Here is a 17,951-nt window from a genome sequence, read left to right as displayed (position 1 = left end):
GAAACGTATAATATTTGAAACTGTAGCTAGACTCTTACCCACATACATGGATAAACGCTTCACGGCAGACTGCAACCCCATTCATTAAATAAAACATCCTGTGTTGTTCCCGTTTTGTTTGTACAGCTTGCTTGGCCCGTTGTGTCAAGTCACTCTGGTTCACACTGACCGTGTGCAATTCCATAAGAATCATCAGATCTTTCTCCCGCTCTGTCATGGATGCCATGGTTGCGCTTAGTTTTAAAATGTAATCCCGAGACAGGTGTTTTATACAACAGCCTTCTGTGTTCTCTATTCAACTCTCTCTGCATTTGGAATCAAACTCCAGAATTGTATTCTCCTTATCATACTCTGCTTCTACCAGACATTGCACTGATTTCAAAACTCTGTCAACTTCTTCCATGACAACAACACTGTTGATCGCCGTTTCTTCCCCATCACTGTCATCAGAAGACTCTACAATATCTTCTTCAATATTTTAACCTAAATCAAGGATTTCGTCATCGTCTGATTTATTTTCAGAGTCAGAGAGAGTCCGCATGGTACGGATGTCCGGATGTCCTCTTGAAAGTAGTCCATCACAACTTTTCCCCACTGACCTTTGTCGATAGCGCCTGATAAATTCAGGGCAGCAATGTTATTGAGAGCATTAGCAACACATTTGCAGTTCTCCATGGCTAACGTTATATATTTTGAAAAAAACTGCAGTAGGAAGGATTATCTACACATAACAAGCAGCTCATTTTATAGATAGAAGATGCTACACGGCAGACCAATCCAAAGCCAGCCCATTCATTATCTCAGCCAAGGTTCCTGTCTTTTTCTGTGGCTAAACCAACTAGGCTCGTAATTTAACAACTTTGTTCGTATTTACAGATGGCATACAAGTTTGTTATTAAGGCAAATGAAAGTTAAAATGTGCCAGAAGGCATTTCTTACAAAAAACGCATTTTGATGTACATTAAATGCCTCTCCTGTGAAGTCGCGACTTGCGACATACGCCTAGTTTTCTGAAACGAGTCAGATATGATTTAGCAATTATTTTTTATATTTGCCATAGTTTCATTCTGTAAAAAAATACATTTACAGTTTTCCACGATTGTTTACACACGTTTGCTGAATCTTTGGACCATTTTCCCAAAACTCTAAACACAAAACCATAAACACAAAACTCTACAAATCTCTAGCAAAAGCAAACACTGCATTCAAAACTGTTTTCTCTTTCCAAAATGTTTTTTTTTTGCATCAAAATGACACACGCGTCATATGAATAGATCTGTCTACCAACCAACAACACACTGACATGCTCAACACAAAACACTACTATGAATATCCCATCAGTAGCTTTATGCCTTTTGTATTTTCAGTTTTACACAATATCCCATCAGTGTTACACAATAAATTGTGGGTGGTCGATGAACCAGTTGCGGACCAGAGCAGCTCGGTGGAAACTCATGTTGTCCCAGATGACAACATACCTGGGCTGCTCTGGTCCACCCCTCTGCTTGGCTGGAATGAGGATGCCATGTAGTGTGTCCAGGAATATGATGAGAATGGCGGTGTTGTAGGGACCAAGTTTGGCATGGTGATGGAGGACTCCTTGCTGGCTAACGGCTGTGCACATGGTGATATTCCCTCCACACTGTCCAGGGACATTCACAATGGCATGGTGGCCAATAATGTAAATTCACAGCATAGTACTTATTTGCACATATTCATAGCGCTGTTCTTTAACCCTCTCTACAGGGTGGCTCAAATGCCACCCTGTAGACCTGTTTCATCCAGATTCGCTTGTGCTGTAATACACGGTCCATTGTAGACAAGCCCACCTGGTGAATGTTATTGAATATTGTGTTGTCTGCAATTATGTCGTTCTGGATTTCTCGTAGTCTAATGGTATTGTTTGCCACCACCATGTTCACAATAGCGGTCTCCTGTTCTGGTGTGAACAGTCGGTGTCTTCCTCCATGGCCTGGCCGTCTCCTGTTCTGGTGTGAACAGCCGGTGTCTTCCACCATGGCCTGGAGGTCTCCTGTTCTGGTGTGAACAGCCGGTGTCTTCCACCATGGCCTGGCCGTCTCCTGTTCTGGTGTGAACAGCCGGTGTCTTCCACCATGGCCTGGAGGTCTCCTGTTCTGGTGTGAACAGCCGGTGTCTTCCACCATGGCCTGGAGGTCTCCTGTTCTGGTGTGAACAGCCGGTGTCTTCCACCATGGCCTGGCCGTCTCCTGTTCTGGTGTGAACAGCCGGTGTCTTCCACCATGGCCTGGCCGTCTCCTGTTCTGGTGTGAACAGCCGGTGTCTTCCACCATGGCCTGGCCGTCTCCTGTTCTGGTGTGAACAGCCGGTGTCTTCCACCATGGCCTGGCCGTCTCCTGTTCTGGTGTGAACAGCCGGTGTCTTCCACCATGGCCTGGAGGTCTCCTGTTCTGGTGTGAACAGCCGGTGTCTTCCACCATGGCCTGGCCGTCTCCTGTTCTGGTGTGAACAGCCAGTGTCTTCCACCATGGCCTGACCGTCTCTCAGTTCTGCAGATGATCCACAAATATGATATGATTGGTTACAGTAAACTAAAATAATCTATTTTCTTTCAATATGAAATGACATTACTGTAACATTGGCCAACAATCACTGAGTAATATAGGCCTACTGAAATGTCGGACTGCAGTATACTACAGTATATATACATAAAGAGCATAGTGTAGATTGTAGGTAACTTACCGGTTCTCATTTCTGAATGTATGGATGATAGATGCAACCATGTAGTGGCTAAGGTTTGCCTGAACTCTCTGCCCAGCCTCCCTCATACTCAATTCATGGTCAATTCAACTGTCCTTCCTTGTCCTCCCCTTCCTCTTCTTACTTTCACTCCACCTCTAGTTCTTGCTTTACCATTGATTTCCATTTTCCTCCAAAACAGGAGAGCTCGTCTGTGGCCTTTAATAGTGCTAATGCTCTGATTTCTAAGTGAACAATTCAGCAACTAGTATTTACACCTGTGAGGAGTGGGTGTTGCCAATTGGTATATAGAGCTTGGCATTGTGATTGGCGTTGCTTTCCAAAGGGTCTAAAGATATTTTAATTTTGAATGTTGTGTCTAATGTAGAGAGCTGTGTGTAGTGTTTTGCAAAAAGTGTGATATAGAATTGAAAACTGAGTGTAAAGCAGGAATTGTGCTTGCAATTTTGCAGACTTGGTTTAGGGATTTGGTACACGAGTTTCAGGTTTCGGTGATTGCATTTCAAGTTCCAATTTTAGTGTGTAAACAATTGGGAAAAACTGTAAATGCATGTATATTTCACAAAATATTTCCAAATATATTTTAAAATCAAATATATCAGTAAATAATTATTTAATGTATTTCAGAATGTATTTTGAAATACATGAAATACATTTTCCAATGCATTTAACATATGTTGTGATATCATTTTAAATACATTCCTTAATATATGTTGGAATGTATTTAAAATCTATATCAAATACATAAAAAACAAAAATACATTATCCGGCCAATTTTATATATTTAACAGGTATCCCAATTTTTTTTGTTGCAACAAATATATTTTAAATGTCTTTTTTTTCTTTGTATGGGCCAGTTGGTCTGTCTGTGCTATAACAGTGGTTTTGTAAGGCATCTACCAGGTGATTACCCTCAAAGGTAGATGCTTACGGTTTTCAGAATAAGAAGTGTTCGGGGGGCACACGGGGAGTAGTTTGTAAACCAAGATACTGAGTAAACATATCCATGGAGGGTTCTATTGAATTCCAGCCACGTTCTAAACACAGAAAAAAACACAATGGTTTTAAATTAGACTTAAGCAATTAACACTCTAAAGTTGAAACCTAAACAGAAATACTGTATGTTATTTTAGTCACTGAAAACGCTCACAATCTGCATCCACATGATTTTGTGATTAGCTGGAGCAGATCTTACAATTTACAGGACCAATTTAATGCACACGACTGATCAACGAGCCACCAACCTCCGCACACTAAATGCTGATTGATTGTGGAGGGGAAATATGGCTTGTGTCGCAAATGGGGACCAGGGCCCATAGGGCTCTGGTCAAAAGAAGTGGACTATGTAGGGAAATAGGGTGCCATTTGGGACGCAACCATGTTCCATGGTGGGAGTGGTGGGCTTAAGAGCGGTTTATTGTGAAGGTTATTAACTAATGTGTCTATGGATAATCCCAGGTGAGTGTCTTTTAGCCAGACCCTGCGAGGACCACAGTATACACAATGAACAGGCTTCACTTAACCTTACTACCGGAAAACGCTGAGATGGCAATGTGCAAACCCGGTCCGAGCATTATTTAGTTGTTAACCAGACTTCACTCTTTGAGTGCCATCTGTGTGGTGTGCGCAGCACGGTGTAAAGCGTATTAGAGGGTATAGAATATATAGTGTAGAAGATACAGTGTCATATGCTTGGCTGTTTTGTCTAAGCAAGGTTTTCCAATGAGTCCCATCTGGTTTCCCCTTTTCTAGCTTTGACACTGGACAATGGCGTAAACCAGTGGTCACCAACATTTTCTGAGTCAAGATCACTTTCGCAGTCAAAAAGCAAGCAGAGATCTACCATTCATAATTTTTTCAAACATGACTTCAAAAATGTAACATTAACCTACTAAAAACAGTTCTGTAGGAATGAGGTTTGTGCAGTAGGCCTAATACATCACAGCGTATTGGCTAGATGCCTGGCAATATTGTTCTTCTCAGACCATATTATATTTCAAAACTTGAGCGAGGCACAGCTGAGCATGAATTGAACATTTTTTATTTTGACTGATGGTACCTGCATCTGATGGTCATGATGCTTTCAAGGCAACTGGGAACATGAAGTCAAATCATGACATTAGTGATCTTCAGGTCGGAAAGTTGGAGCACTAGAAAAGAGTTTCCGACTTGGAATTTTCCCCCCCAGAGTTCCCAGTTATCTTGAACACACGGAAATCTCCAACTTCCGACTTCAGAGTTCACAGTATTTTGAACACGGCATTAGTATCAGCGGAGGGAGAGAGCAGCAGAGGTTCCGCCTCTCACGGTCCCTGCTCTCTCCTTCCTTTCATCCGGTGAGACGGACCAGAGAGGGGTCACCGTCTTCCACCTGATGGCGAAACTTGAGTCGCACCTCATCTGCCTCATGTACAAATGAATGTTTCTCCTATGACCAGAGAAAGTCAAATATTCATTGATATTAAAATAGACATGATGAGCTGCTAAGAATAATAAAAACGCAAGGCCATCGATAGACTTGGCTACTCATTCATTACAGCTGCAGCGCGAGTGGAAGTAGGGAGAAATGTGTTTTATTTCTTGTGATGGTGTTGTATATAAACCTAGACATGAACTCACTCATAAAAACAGCAGCTCTTTGCTGTATTCCTTGACAGTCTCTCTCTGGTCATGGTTTTACAAGTCATGAAATCTCACTTAAGCTAGTAGTTTTGGTTGCACACATGTAAAGTCTCTTGATAAGAAATGTACTGAAAAACCCAATGTAAACCTGATACATAAAATGTTTGACATATCTTAAAATAATGTCTGAGGTACAGGGAAAGAAACACTCACCTCTCTGGGATATGTGGGACGCTAGCGTCGCTAGCGTAACAAACATCCAGTGAAAATGCAGAGCGTCAAATTCAAATAAATTACTATAAAAATGTCACTTTCATGAAATCACACATGCAATACACTAACTTAAAGCTACACTTGTTGTGAATCCAGCCAACATGTCAGATTTCAAAAAGGCTTTACGACGAAAGCACACCAAATTATTATATTAGGTCAGTACATAACCACAGAAAAACACAGCCCTTTTTCCAGCCAAAGAGAGGAGTCACAAAAAGCATAAATAGAGATAAAATGAATCACTAACCTTTGATGATCTTCATCAGATGACACTCATAGGACTTCATGTTACACAATACATGTATGTTTTGTTCGATAAAGTTCATATTGATATCCAAAAATCTCAGTTTACATTGGCGCGTTACGTTCAGTAATGTTTTGCTTCCAAAACATCTGGTGATTTTGCAGAGAGCCACATCAATTTACAGAAATACTCATTATAAATGTTGATGAAAATACATGTGTTATGCATGGAACTTTAGATAAACTTCTCCTTAATGCAACCGCTGTGTCAGATTTCAAAGAAGCTTTACTGAAAAAGCACACCATGCAATAATCTGAGTACAGCGCTCAGAGCCCAGCAAGCCAAAGAGATAGCCGCCATGTTGTGGAGTCAACAAAGTCAGAAATAGCATTATAAATATTCCCTTACCTTTGATGATCTTCATCAGAATGCACTCCCAGGAATCCCAGTTCCACAATAAATGTTTGATTTGTTCGATAAAGTCCATAATTTACGTCCAAACACCTCCTTTTGTTCGCGCGTTTAGTACACAATCCAAACTGACGACGCGCTGGCAGGTCCAGGCGAAAGTTCAGACGAAAAGGCATATTACAGTCTGTAGAAAAATGTCAAACTAAGTATAGAATCAATCTTTAGGATGTTTTTATCATAAATCTTCAATAATGTTCCAACCGGAGAATCCCTTTGTCTTCAGAAATGCGATGGAACGCAAGCTACCTCTCATGTGAATGCGCATGACCAGCTCGTGACCAGCTCGTGGCACTCTGCCAGACCTCTGACTCAATCCCCTCTCATTCCCCCCTCCTTTATAGTAGAAGCATCAAACAAGGTTCTATAGACTGTTGACATCTAGTGGAAGCCTTAGGAAGTGCAACATGACCCCATTTCCACTGTATCTTGGATAGGCAAAGAGTTGAAACACTACAAACCTCAGATTTCCCACTTCCTGGTTGGATTTTTTCTCAGGTTTTTGCCTGCCATATGAGTTCTGTTATACTCACATACATCATTCAAACAGTTTTAGAAACTTCAGAGTGTGCTCTATCCACATCTTCTAATTATATGCATATTCTAGCTTTTAGGACAGAGTAGCAGGCAGTTTACTCTGGGCACCTTTTTATCCAAGCTACTCAATACTGTCCCCCTGTCCCAAAGAAGTTAATTAAAAGGGTTGAATGACCTCTAACCTCTGTTCTGACTTTCTGGTGAGGCTTGATCACCCTCACTAGAAAGACAAGAGACATTCAGTCTAATCAAATTTTATTTGTCACATTTGATTTTTTTAATTTTACCTTTATTTAACTAGGCAAGCCAGTTAAGAACAAATTCTTATTTTCAATGATGGCCTAGGAACAGTGGGTTAACTGCCTTGTTCAGAGGCAGAACGACAGATGATTACCTTGTCAGCTCAGGGATTCGATCTTGCAACCTTTCGGTTACTAGTCCAATGCTCTAACCACAACAAAAAAATTGGGGCCTTCCTCTGACACCGCCTAGTATATAGGTCCTGGATAGCAGGAAGCTTGGTCCCAGTAATGTACTGGGCTGTACGCACTGCCCTCTGTAGCGCCTTATGGTCAGATGCCAAGCAGTTGCCATACCAGGCGGTGATGCAACTGATCAGGATGCTTTCGATGGTCCAGCTGTAGAACCTTTTGAGGATCTGGGGACCCATGCCATATCTAAAAACATTGGGTGAGATAAAAAAAAAAAGGGCTATGTGAACACTAATAATTAGGAAGAAGTTTATAATTTCGCAATAGTCCACCCTGCATACCACTGCTGGCTTGCTTCTGAAGCTAAGCAGGGTTGGTCCTGGTCAGTCCCTGAATGGGAGACCAGGTGCTGCTGGAAGTGGTGTTGGAGGGCCAGTAGGAGGCACTCTTTCCTCTGGTCTAAACAAAGATCCCAATGCCCCAGGGCAGTGATTGGGGACACTGCTCTGTGTAGGGTGCCGTCTTTCGGATGGGACGTTAAACGGGTGTCCTGACTCTCTGAGGTCATTAAAGATCCCATGGCACTTATCGTAAGAGTAGGGGTGTTAACCCCGGTGTCCTGGCTAAATTCCCAATCTGGCTCTCAACCATCACGGTCACCTAATAATCCCCAGTTTACAATTGGCTCATTCATCCCCCTCCTCTCCCCTGTAACTATTCCCCAGGTCGTTGCTGCAAATGAGAACGTGTTCTCAGTCAACTTACCTGGTAAAATAACGGTAAAATAAATAAAATAAATAAAAATGTGTGATTCGGACCTCGAGAAGGACAGAGAGAGAACGCTGCCCCTGAATGAGGGACACCTTTCTCTAGTCTATTTTACCATTACCTTATGGGATACAATTATTTCCTTATGGAGTTATCAAGAGTTATAATTCTAATTTTACTTGTTATTTTGATTTAACAGGCAGGGGAAATGCCTACCTGTAAAAGGAAAAGATATATGTTGGTAATGGTTGACAGTTACTCCAAGTGGATTGTAGTTTTCCCCACCTCTAGTTTTATATGAAGAAGTGTATTGCTGTTTTTAAAATGTGTATATATTTACCTTTATTTAACTAGGCAAGTCAGTTAAGAATAAATTCTTATTTACAATGACGGTCTAGGAACAGTGGGTTAACTGCCTTTTTCAGGGGCAGAACGACAGATTTTTAATTTGTCAGTTCGGAGATTCGATCTGGCAACCTTTCGGTTACTGGCTTAGCCCTCTAACCACTAGGTTACCTGCCGCTACCTATTGTGTTGCCTGTTTGATTTTGTCTTGCTTCAATACAAATCTCACCAGATTGGGTCTGCTGAATGGTCTAGATTTTTCCCTAAGGATTAGCCCTCTGACTCTCTGACCCTGTAACCCTGTGGTGAGATCGCCAAGGTGATAAGGGAGTATAAGCCAATTTGTGGATTTATTTTTTCAACTTTGCTGTTATTCTCTTTGACATTTATCTTAGACATTTGTATTAAGAATATTGGTAATAGTAATAATTTGTAAACTGTTGTTTTGGTCTGTCCTCTCTCGAGGTTATGGCGTAGGTGACCACAGATGGTATCTAGATGCATGGAAGGTATAATTTGACCGAGAACAGTGTGAACCTCACCCCCTCTAACCGGCTGAAGTAATGGCTACAATGGTGTTCACTATGGTCCTTCACCACTTCTACCGTGAGACCTGCGTCTGAGCCAGCAACCTGTACACAGCATCCAGTCGAAGCTATCAACTGCCTTTTCTCTCATTCCTTTTCTCTCAGGAGTGTGACATGAGTCCACGTGGAGTGAGCATGGAGAGAGATCCCGTCCAAACTTCTCTCATGCTGCTGGTGTACTGGTAGGAAAATGGGCAAAGACATAATGGACCGTAAAGGACAGTTCAGGTGAGAGAAATCGGGACATTATCCATGGCCATCCACTTTGAACATGTGCCATTGGGAGGACGAACTGGAACGCCAGAAGAATGAGTGCCGGGAGGAAGGGGGGTTGTCAACCGTGCCTGTAATTGATTTATCACAAATTGTTTATGATTGTGGAGGTCTGCACACTGCGAAAAGTATAGTACTTTAGACTAGAAATGCATTGCGATACCGATCTGTCATTAACATGCCACTCGCAACAAAAGCGCCAGGTTGAAATGTCTTTGTCAGAATCCATAAATGAAATTGTGTAATGAAGCGAAGGATTTAAAACCATAGTTTTGCAAGTTGGATTGTACAACCCAGAATGAAGGGTTTGAAAGTGTCTGGGGTTTTATGCGATGATTACTACTTTGATTGTAGATTTTATCTTCAGTATTATGATTATGTATGAAATTAGATTAACTCCCGTTAAATTAAATATAACCTTTATTATGATGATGTATTTTGATATAGAAGCTAAAATGTAATGCTTACCTTAAAATATAATGATTGTTATCACACAAGTGATAAGAGGATGGAATGTGATGGAAAATTGTATCCTGTGAAGAGAGCCTTGAAAATGTTAACTTTGTCTTATTGTCATAAATAATCCATTGATTCCTGCTTGTGCTTGGTAAAGATATGAGTGGGGGCGACATGATCCCCTCCTTAGGACCATCTGGCAGAACGCCCAGAATATGTTCTATAAGTTAAGATAGGATACGGTGCCAGACACATGCCAGAACCAACGCTATGAACTATGCCTATATAACGTGTCTGTAAGCAGTATATAATGGATCTAACGGGACTGCCCCAAAACTGAATGTACTTTGAAATCCAAAGTGTAGAAATACAGGTGAAATCAATCATTGACACAGGCATGGTGGTGTAGCAGGAAGAACAGGATGCTGTGAACCAAGCGGTTGTGAGTTCAAATCCCAGGTGAGGACATAGTGAATAATAATTACTGTATGAATAAACATACACAATGTAATCATGTACGTTGCCTTCAGAAAGATTCTGGGTTTGAGTCCAAGCTCTGTCGCAGCCGGCCGCAACCAGGAGACCCATGGGGCGGCGCACAATTGGCCCAGCGTCGTCCAGGTTAGGGGAGGGTTTGGCTGGCAGGGATGTCCTTGTCCCATCGCGCACTAGTGACTCCTGTGGCGGGCCAGGCACAGTGCACCCTGACACGGTCGCCAGGTGTACAGTGTTTTCTCCGACACATTGGTGTGGCTGGCTTCTGGGTTAAGTGGGCATTGTCAAGAAGCAGTGCGGCTTGGTTGGATTCTGTTTCAGAGGACACACGGCTCTCAACCTTTGCCTCGCCTGAGTCCGTACAGGAGTTGCAGCGATGAGACAAGACTAACTACCAATTGGATACCACGAATTTGGGGAGAAAAAAGGGTTAAATAAAAATAAAAATATTTGACTTAAAAAAAATATATATGTTTTACTGCCTGAATTTAAAATGGATTACATTTGGATTTTGTTGGTCACTGGCCTACACACAATACCCCATCATGTCAAAGTGGAATTATGTTTTCTGAAATTTGGCTCTCTGTTTTTCGAAAAATGAAAAGCTGAAATGTCTTGAATCAATTAGTGTTTAATCCTGTTGTTATGGCAAGCCTAAATAAGTTCAGGAGAAAAAATGTGCTTAACAAGTCACATAAGTTGCATGGACTCACTCTGTGTGCAATAATAGTGTTTAACATGATTTTTGAATGACTACCTCGTATCTGTACCCCACACATACAATTATCTGTAAGGTCCCTCAGTCGAGCAGTGAATTTCAAACAACGATTCAACCACAAAGACTAGGGAGGTTTTCCAATGCCTCGCAAAGAAGGGCACCTATTGGTAGATACGTTAAAAAAAGGCAGACATTGAATATCCCTTTGAGCATGGTGAAGTTATTAATTACACTTTGGACACAGATTCAGCCTCAAAGACCAAGGAGGTTTTTCAATGTCTCGCACCTACTGTATTGGTAGATGGGTAGAAGGGCACCAGAAGGGCACCTATTGGTAGATGGGTAAAAAATAAGGAAAGCAGACATTGAATATCCCTTTGCGCATGGTGAAGTTATTAATTACACTTTGTAGTGACACCCAGTCAGGCTGTAACACAACAAAATATGGAATAAGTCAAGGGGTATGAATAATTTCTGAAGGCACTGTATGTCAAAATGTGTCAAATATGTAAATTGAAAACACTGCGACTATTTCGTGACGTTCCGGGGACATCCTAACGAATCATTTTTGTTTGTGAAATCTCATGTGAAAAATATTCACGTGAAAAATGTTATCCATATCTGAAATGTTATGTGAGCACATGTAAAAATCCAACATGTGAAACTTCATGTGAAATATCATCACATGTGAAGTGTTCCAAAACCACATGGTCTCACATGATTTCACATGTGAAATACAATTTTACACATAAAATCCTGTTTTTTTCTGTAAGGGGTCCGTCGGTGTGCTGCTGGCTCTCATACAGTACAGTCAGGGAATGTGATGGGCATCTGAGCGTGTGCACCACAAGCATCTCATGTCACCACTAGGCTCAGTGGGTTTGAATTGAATTGTGCCCCTGAAATGATCACCTTCATAACACCGCCAGGCTGTAGTGGCCCGCGGCTAGTTCCAACTCCCTTCCATATTTAGTGCCAGAGAGGGTAATGGCGGGGGTAAATCCTTAAGTCCTCTGTTGCTAGACAGTGACATCAGAGGATCTGCTCTCGCTAATCCTCTTACTGTAACTGTGGGCTGTGCCAGCCAGGTCAGATGACCTCTCTTTCCCTGTAGTACTAACACACATACTTCACGCCTTTCTCATCCATCCATGATCACCATTTTATTTTACCTTTGTTTAAAACCAGTTATGCAAGTTGAGAACAAGTTCTCATTTACAACTGCGACCTGGCCAAGATAAAGCAAAGCAGTTCGACACATACAACAACACAGAGTTACACATGGAGTAAAACAAACATACAGTCAATAATACAGTAGAAAAATAAGTCTATATACAATGTGAGCAAATGAGGTGAGATACAGTGAGGGAAAAAAGTATTTGATCCCCTGCTGATTTTGTACGTTTGCCCACTGACAAAGAAATGATCAGTCTATAATTTTAATGGTAGGTTTATTTGAACAGTGAGAGACAGAATATCAACAAAAAAATCCAGAAAAACGCATGTCAAAAATGTTATGAATTGATTTGCATTTTAATGAGGTAAATAAGTATTTGACCCCTCTGCAAAACATGACTTAGTACTTGGTGGCAAAACCCTTGTTGGCAATCACAGAGGTCAGACGTTTCTTGTAGTTGGCCACCAGGTTTGCACACATCTCAGGAGGGATTTTGTCCCACTCCTCTTTGCAGATCTTCTTCAAGTCATTAAGGTTTCGAGGCTGACGTTTGGCAACTCGAACCTTCAGCTCCCTCCACAGATTTTCTATGGGATTAAGGTCTGGAGACTGGCTAGGCCACTCCAGGACCTTAATGTGCTTCTTCTTGAGCCACTCCTTTGTTGCCTTGGCCGTGTGTTTTGGGTCATTGTCATGCTGGAATACCCATCCACGACCCATTTTCAATACCCTGGCTGAGGGAAGGAGGTTTTCACCCAAGATTTGACGGTACATGGCCCCGTCCATCGTCCCTTTGATGCGGTGAAGTTGTCCTGTCCCTTTAGCAGAAAAACACCCCCAAAGCATAATGTTTCCACCTCCATGTTTGACGGTGGGGATGGTTTCTTGGGGTCATAGGCAGCATTCCTCCTCCTCCAAACACGGCAAGTTGGGTTGATGCCAAAGAACTCAATTTTGGTCTCATCTGACCACAACACGTTCACCCAGTTGTCCTCTGAATCATTCAGATGTTCATTGGCAAACTTCAGACGGGCATGTATATGTGCTTTCTTGAGCAGGGGGACCTTGCGGGCGCTGCAGGATTTCAGTCCTTCACGGCATAGTGTGTTACCAATTGTTTTCTTGATGACTATGGTCCCAGCTGCCTTGAGATCATTGACAAGATCCTCCTGTGTAGTTCTGGGCTGATTCCTCACCGTTCTCATGATCATTGCAACTCCACGAGGTGAGATCTTGCATGGAGCCCCAGGCTGAGGGAGATTGACAGTTCTTTTGTGTTTCTTCCATTTGCGAATAATCACAGAAACTGTTGTCACCTTCTCACCAAGCTGCTTGGCGATGGTCTTGTAGCCCATTCCAGCCTTGTGTAGGTCTACAATCTTGTCCCTGACATCCTTGGAGAGCTCTTTGGTCTTGGCCATGGTGGAGAGTTTGGAATCTGATTGATTGATTGCTTCTGTGGACAGGTATCTTTTATACAGGTAAGAAACTGAGATTAGGAGCACTCCCTTTAAGAGTGTGCTCCTAATCTCCGTTCGTTACCTGTATGAAAGACACCTGGGAGCCAGAAATCTTTTTGATTGAGAAGGGGTCAAATACTTATTTCCCTCATTAAAATGCAAATCAATTTATAACATTTTTGACATGCATTTTTCTGGATATTTTTGTTGTTATTCTGTCTCTCACTGTTCAAATAAACCTACCATTAAAATTATAGACTGATAATTTCTTTGTCAGTGGGCAAACGTACAAAATCAGCAGGGGATCAAATACTTTTTTCCCTCACTGTAAGGGAGGTAAAGGCAATAAAAAGGCCACGGTGGCGAAGTGAATACAATATAGCAATTAAAAACACTGGAATTGTAGATTTGCCATAGGTGAATGTGCAAAGTAGAAATACTGGGGTGCAAGGGAGCGAAATAAATAAATAAATACAATAGGTGATGAGGTAATTGTTGCACATCCACATTGTTGCACATCCATTGTTGCACATCCACATCCACATCACATCCATGCTGTGGATGGATAGAGAGTGGTGGCAACCACAGTAGTAGAGAACAGCAGAGTTGTGTTTATACAGCAGCACGTAACCCTGGCACTTTTTTAGGTCTTTGTTGAATGGATGGGAACAGCTGGGCGTTTTAATGATCGCCTTGAACCAGTGCGGTGGTAGGCACCATGCTAGCGATGACTTATAACCGGTGCAATGTCATTCCTCTCCGTGTGTGTGTGTGTGTGTGTGTGTGGGGGGGGGGGGGGGGGGGGGGTTATATAGTAGTAATAGAATAGTGGTATTGGTTGTGAAATAGTGGTAGTGACAGCGGTAGCAATGGTAGTGGTAGTAATAACGGTAGTAATGGTGTTTTCATAGGCCTATGAGTTAGTTATAGTTTCAAGTTTAATGTCACATGCACAAGTACAGTGAAATGCCTTTCTAGGGAGCTGTTTTGGGGTGGCTTGTTGGTGTCGAGTTATTATAGTGCGTTATAGTGGGCTAGAGTGAGTACTATTTAAGTGATAATGTCCCCGAAGCTGGTGTTTGGGGGCATTTGTTCGGGGGCCAGCTTCGGGTGCATTTAACAACAAAGTAGCTGCCCTTGCGTTTGTTTAAGCTGTTTTCTAGTGACATTTATTTGGATTTCTCCTGGCATAGAAAATGTGCTCTCTCGTATGGAGGAGCTAGCCAACAACACAGCTAACACAATCACTTCAAACTGATGCTGGAAAGAATGCAAACTAGCGGCAGTTCGTTTCGTTTGACCTGTTTTCTATTGATATTTTTTTGTATATATCGATTAAAATGATGCTGATTCATGAATTCGACTGGCTGAGAAAAGCTGCCTGCCTGCCTCTCTCATCCCGACTCCCGACGCGTTCATTACTATGCGCAAGCTGGAGGTCAAATTTTAATATTGAAACAATGTTGCAAATGTCAGCGAGACAGACAGCAAGGTTTATAGAAATCTCCCATTAGGGATACAATAAGTTTTCTAGTTTATGAAGTAGCATGAATGGTATCTAAAAGCTGTGTTAAAGCTATCTAAGTTGAGTCAGTCTGCACATTTTACCGTTGTTTTGTTGTTTGTAGCATAAATACTTCAAGAGCAGTGGCAAATCCAAATTTTGCCTTTTGAAGTCTATGGAGCTTTTATACAAATGTAACACGGTTATAGTTCAACAAGTACAAATACCATCAACAATCTCTTAAAAACCAATCTAAGTTGAGTCATGTCAAAGTCGGTTTGGTGTTTTTTGTCTTTAAAACCTTTACGGGATCGGTGTCCCTAAACTGGGACGGTTGTTGCTAATGTGACTAGAATGACGTTGTAAACAACAGCCAACTTTCCGGGACATAGACATGTCTTATATGGGCAGAAAGCTTCAGTGTCCAATTTAAAGTAGCTTTTACATATAAAAAAGACCATGCTATTGTTTGAGGAGAGTGCACAACAACAAAGCACTTTTAGCACGGGAACTGGTTTGATACATTCACCTCTGAAGGTAAATATTGTACTTACATTCAGTAATCTTGCTCTGGTTTGTCATTCTGAGGGTCCCAGAGATAAAATGTAGCATAGTTTTTTAAAATAAAATCCATATTTATATTCAAATGTAGGAACTGGGTTCTACAGTTTGAACCCCTCATGTTTCAGGTCCTGAGCTACAGGCAGTTAGATTTGGGTATATCCTTTTAGGTGGCGAATCCCAATACTTCCCATTCAAGCCTAACAAACATTTATATACATTTAATGCGGTTATTGTTCAAAAAGTATAAATGGTATAAAAAAAGCTACAGTTGAAGTCAGAAGTTTACATACACCTAGGTTGAACTCGTTTTTCAACCACTCCACAAATTTCTTGTTAACAAACTATAGTTTTGGCAAGTCGGTTAGGACATCTACTTTGTGCATGACACAAGTAATTTTTCCAACAATTGTTTACAGACAGATTATTTCACTGTATCACAATTCCAGTGGGAGAAGTTTACATACAGTAAGTTGACTGTGCCTTTAAACAGCTTGGAAAATTCCAGAAAATGATGTCATTGCTTTAGAAGCTTCTGATAGGCTAATTGACATAATTTGAGTCAATTGGAGGTGTACCTGTGGATGTATTTCAAGGCTTACCTTCAAACTCAGTGCCTCTTTGCTTGACATCATGGGAAAATCAAAATAAATCAGCCAAATCAGCCAAAAAAAATTGTAGACCTCCACAAGTCTGGTTCATCCTTGGGAGCAATTTCCAAACGCCTGAAGGTACCACGTTAATCTGTACAAACAATAGTTTGTATAAACACCATGGGACCACGCAGCCGTCATACCGCTCAGGAAGAAGATGCATTCTGTCTCCTAGAGATGAACGTATTTTGGTGCAAATCAATCCCAGAACAACAGCAAAGGACATTGTGAAGATGCTGGAGGAAACAGGTACGAAAGTATCTACACCCACAGTAAAACGAGTCCTATATCGACAAAACCTGAAAGGCCGCTCAGCAGGGAAGAAGCGACTGCTCCAAAACCGCCATAAAAAAGCCAGACTACGGTTTGCAACTGCATATGGGGACAAAGATCGTGCTTTTTGGAGAAATGTCCTCTGGTCTGATAAAACAAAAGTAGAACTGTTTGGCCATAATAACCATCCTTATGTTTGGAGGAAAAAGGGGGAGGCTTGCAAACGGAAGAACACCATCCCAACCGTGAAGCACAGGAGTGGGGGTGTTTTGCTGCACGAGGGACTGGTGCTCTTCACAAAATAGATGGCATCATGAGGGAGGAAATTTATGTAGATATATTGAAGCAACATCTCAAGACATCAGTCAGGAAGTTAAAGCTTGGTTGAAAATGGGTCTTCCAAATGGACAATGACCCCAAGCATACTCCCAAAGTTGTGGAGAAATGGCTTAAGGACAACAAAGTCAAGGTATTGGAGTGGCCATCACAAAGCCCAGACCTCAATCCTATAGAAAATTGTGGGCAGAACTGAAAAGAAGTGTGCGAGCAAGGAGGCCTACAAACCTGACTCAGTTACACCAGCTCTGTCAGGAGGAGTGGGACAAAATTCACCCAACCTATTGTGGGAAGCTTGTGGAAGGCTAACCAAAACGTTTGACCCAAGTTAAACAATTTTAAGGCAATGCTACCAAATACTAATTGAGAGTATGTAAACTTCTGACCCACTGGGAATGTGATGAAAGAAATTAAAGCTGAAATAAATAATTCTCTCTACTATTATTCTGACATTTCACATTCTTAAAATAAAGTGTTGATCATAACTGACAGGGACATTTTACTAGGATTAAATGTCAGGAATTGTGAAAAACTGAGTTTAAGTGTATTTGGCTAAGGTGTATGTAAACTTCCGACTTCAACTGTATATACAAGCAACCTATTCCAGACCGGTCTGCACATTTTAAAGTTTGAATGGCGTTTCTTTCTTGAATGGCTAAAGACCAGTTACATTGCAAAGTTTTACCATTCAAGTCTGTGACCATTGAAATGCATTGGGATTTATGCAAATATGGTTGTGGTGTGAAAAGTATGAGCAGTTACAAAAATATTTTCTCAAACACAGTGTAGATGGTCAGTTTGCATGTTTTAAACTTGTTTTGGTGTCAGTAGCTTTTACAGTTTTGGCATTAGAGCTTCCATTGGAAGGATTAGGCACCTAAAGGACTCTCAAACCATGAGAAACAAGATTCTCTGGTCTGATGAAAACAAGATTGAACTCTTTGGACTGAATGCCAAGCGTCACGTCCTGAGGAAACCTGGCACCATCCCTACTGTGAAGCATGGTGGTGGCCACATCATGCTGTGGGGAT

General features: G+C 41.6%; 1 long non-coding RNA gene across 2 annotated transcripts in view; it reads left to right on the top strand.

Moving 5' to 3' along the window:
* Positions 1-10,835, top strand: part of LOC139583831 (uncharacterized) — a 121,364-nt gene extending 110,529 nt beyond the window's left edge. Inside the window, exon 6 of one of the 2 annotated variants that reach the window (XR_011676625.1) lies at positions 9,120-10,835. This is a non-coding gene — a long non-coding RNA (uncharacterized lncRNA). The remainder of the gene's footprint in view (positions 1-9,119) is intronic. The other variant, XR_011676626.1, reaches the window with a different exon arrangement.
* Positions 10,836-17,951: the final 7,116 nt, after the last annotated feature.

The sequence above is a fragment of the Salvelinus alpinus genome, chromosome 8, assembly GCF_045679555.1.
Source record: "Salvelinus alpinus chromosome 8, SLU_Salpinus.1, whole genome shotgun sequence".
Lineage (NCBI taxonomy): Eukaryota > Metazoa > Chordata > Actinopteri > Salmoniformes > Salmonidae > Salvelinus > Salvelinus alpinus.
Note: the sequence above shows the minus strand (reverse complement) of the source record. Positions and strands in the feature narration are given on the sequence as shown.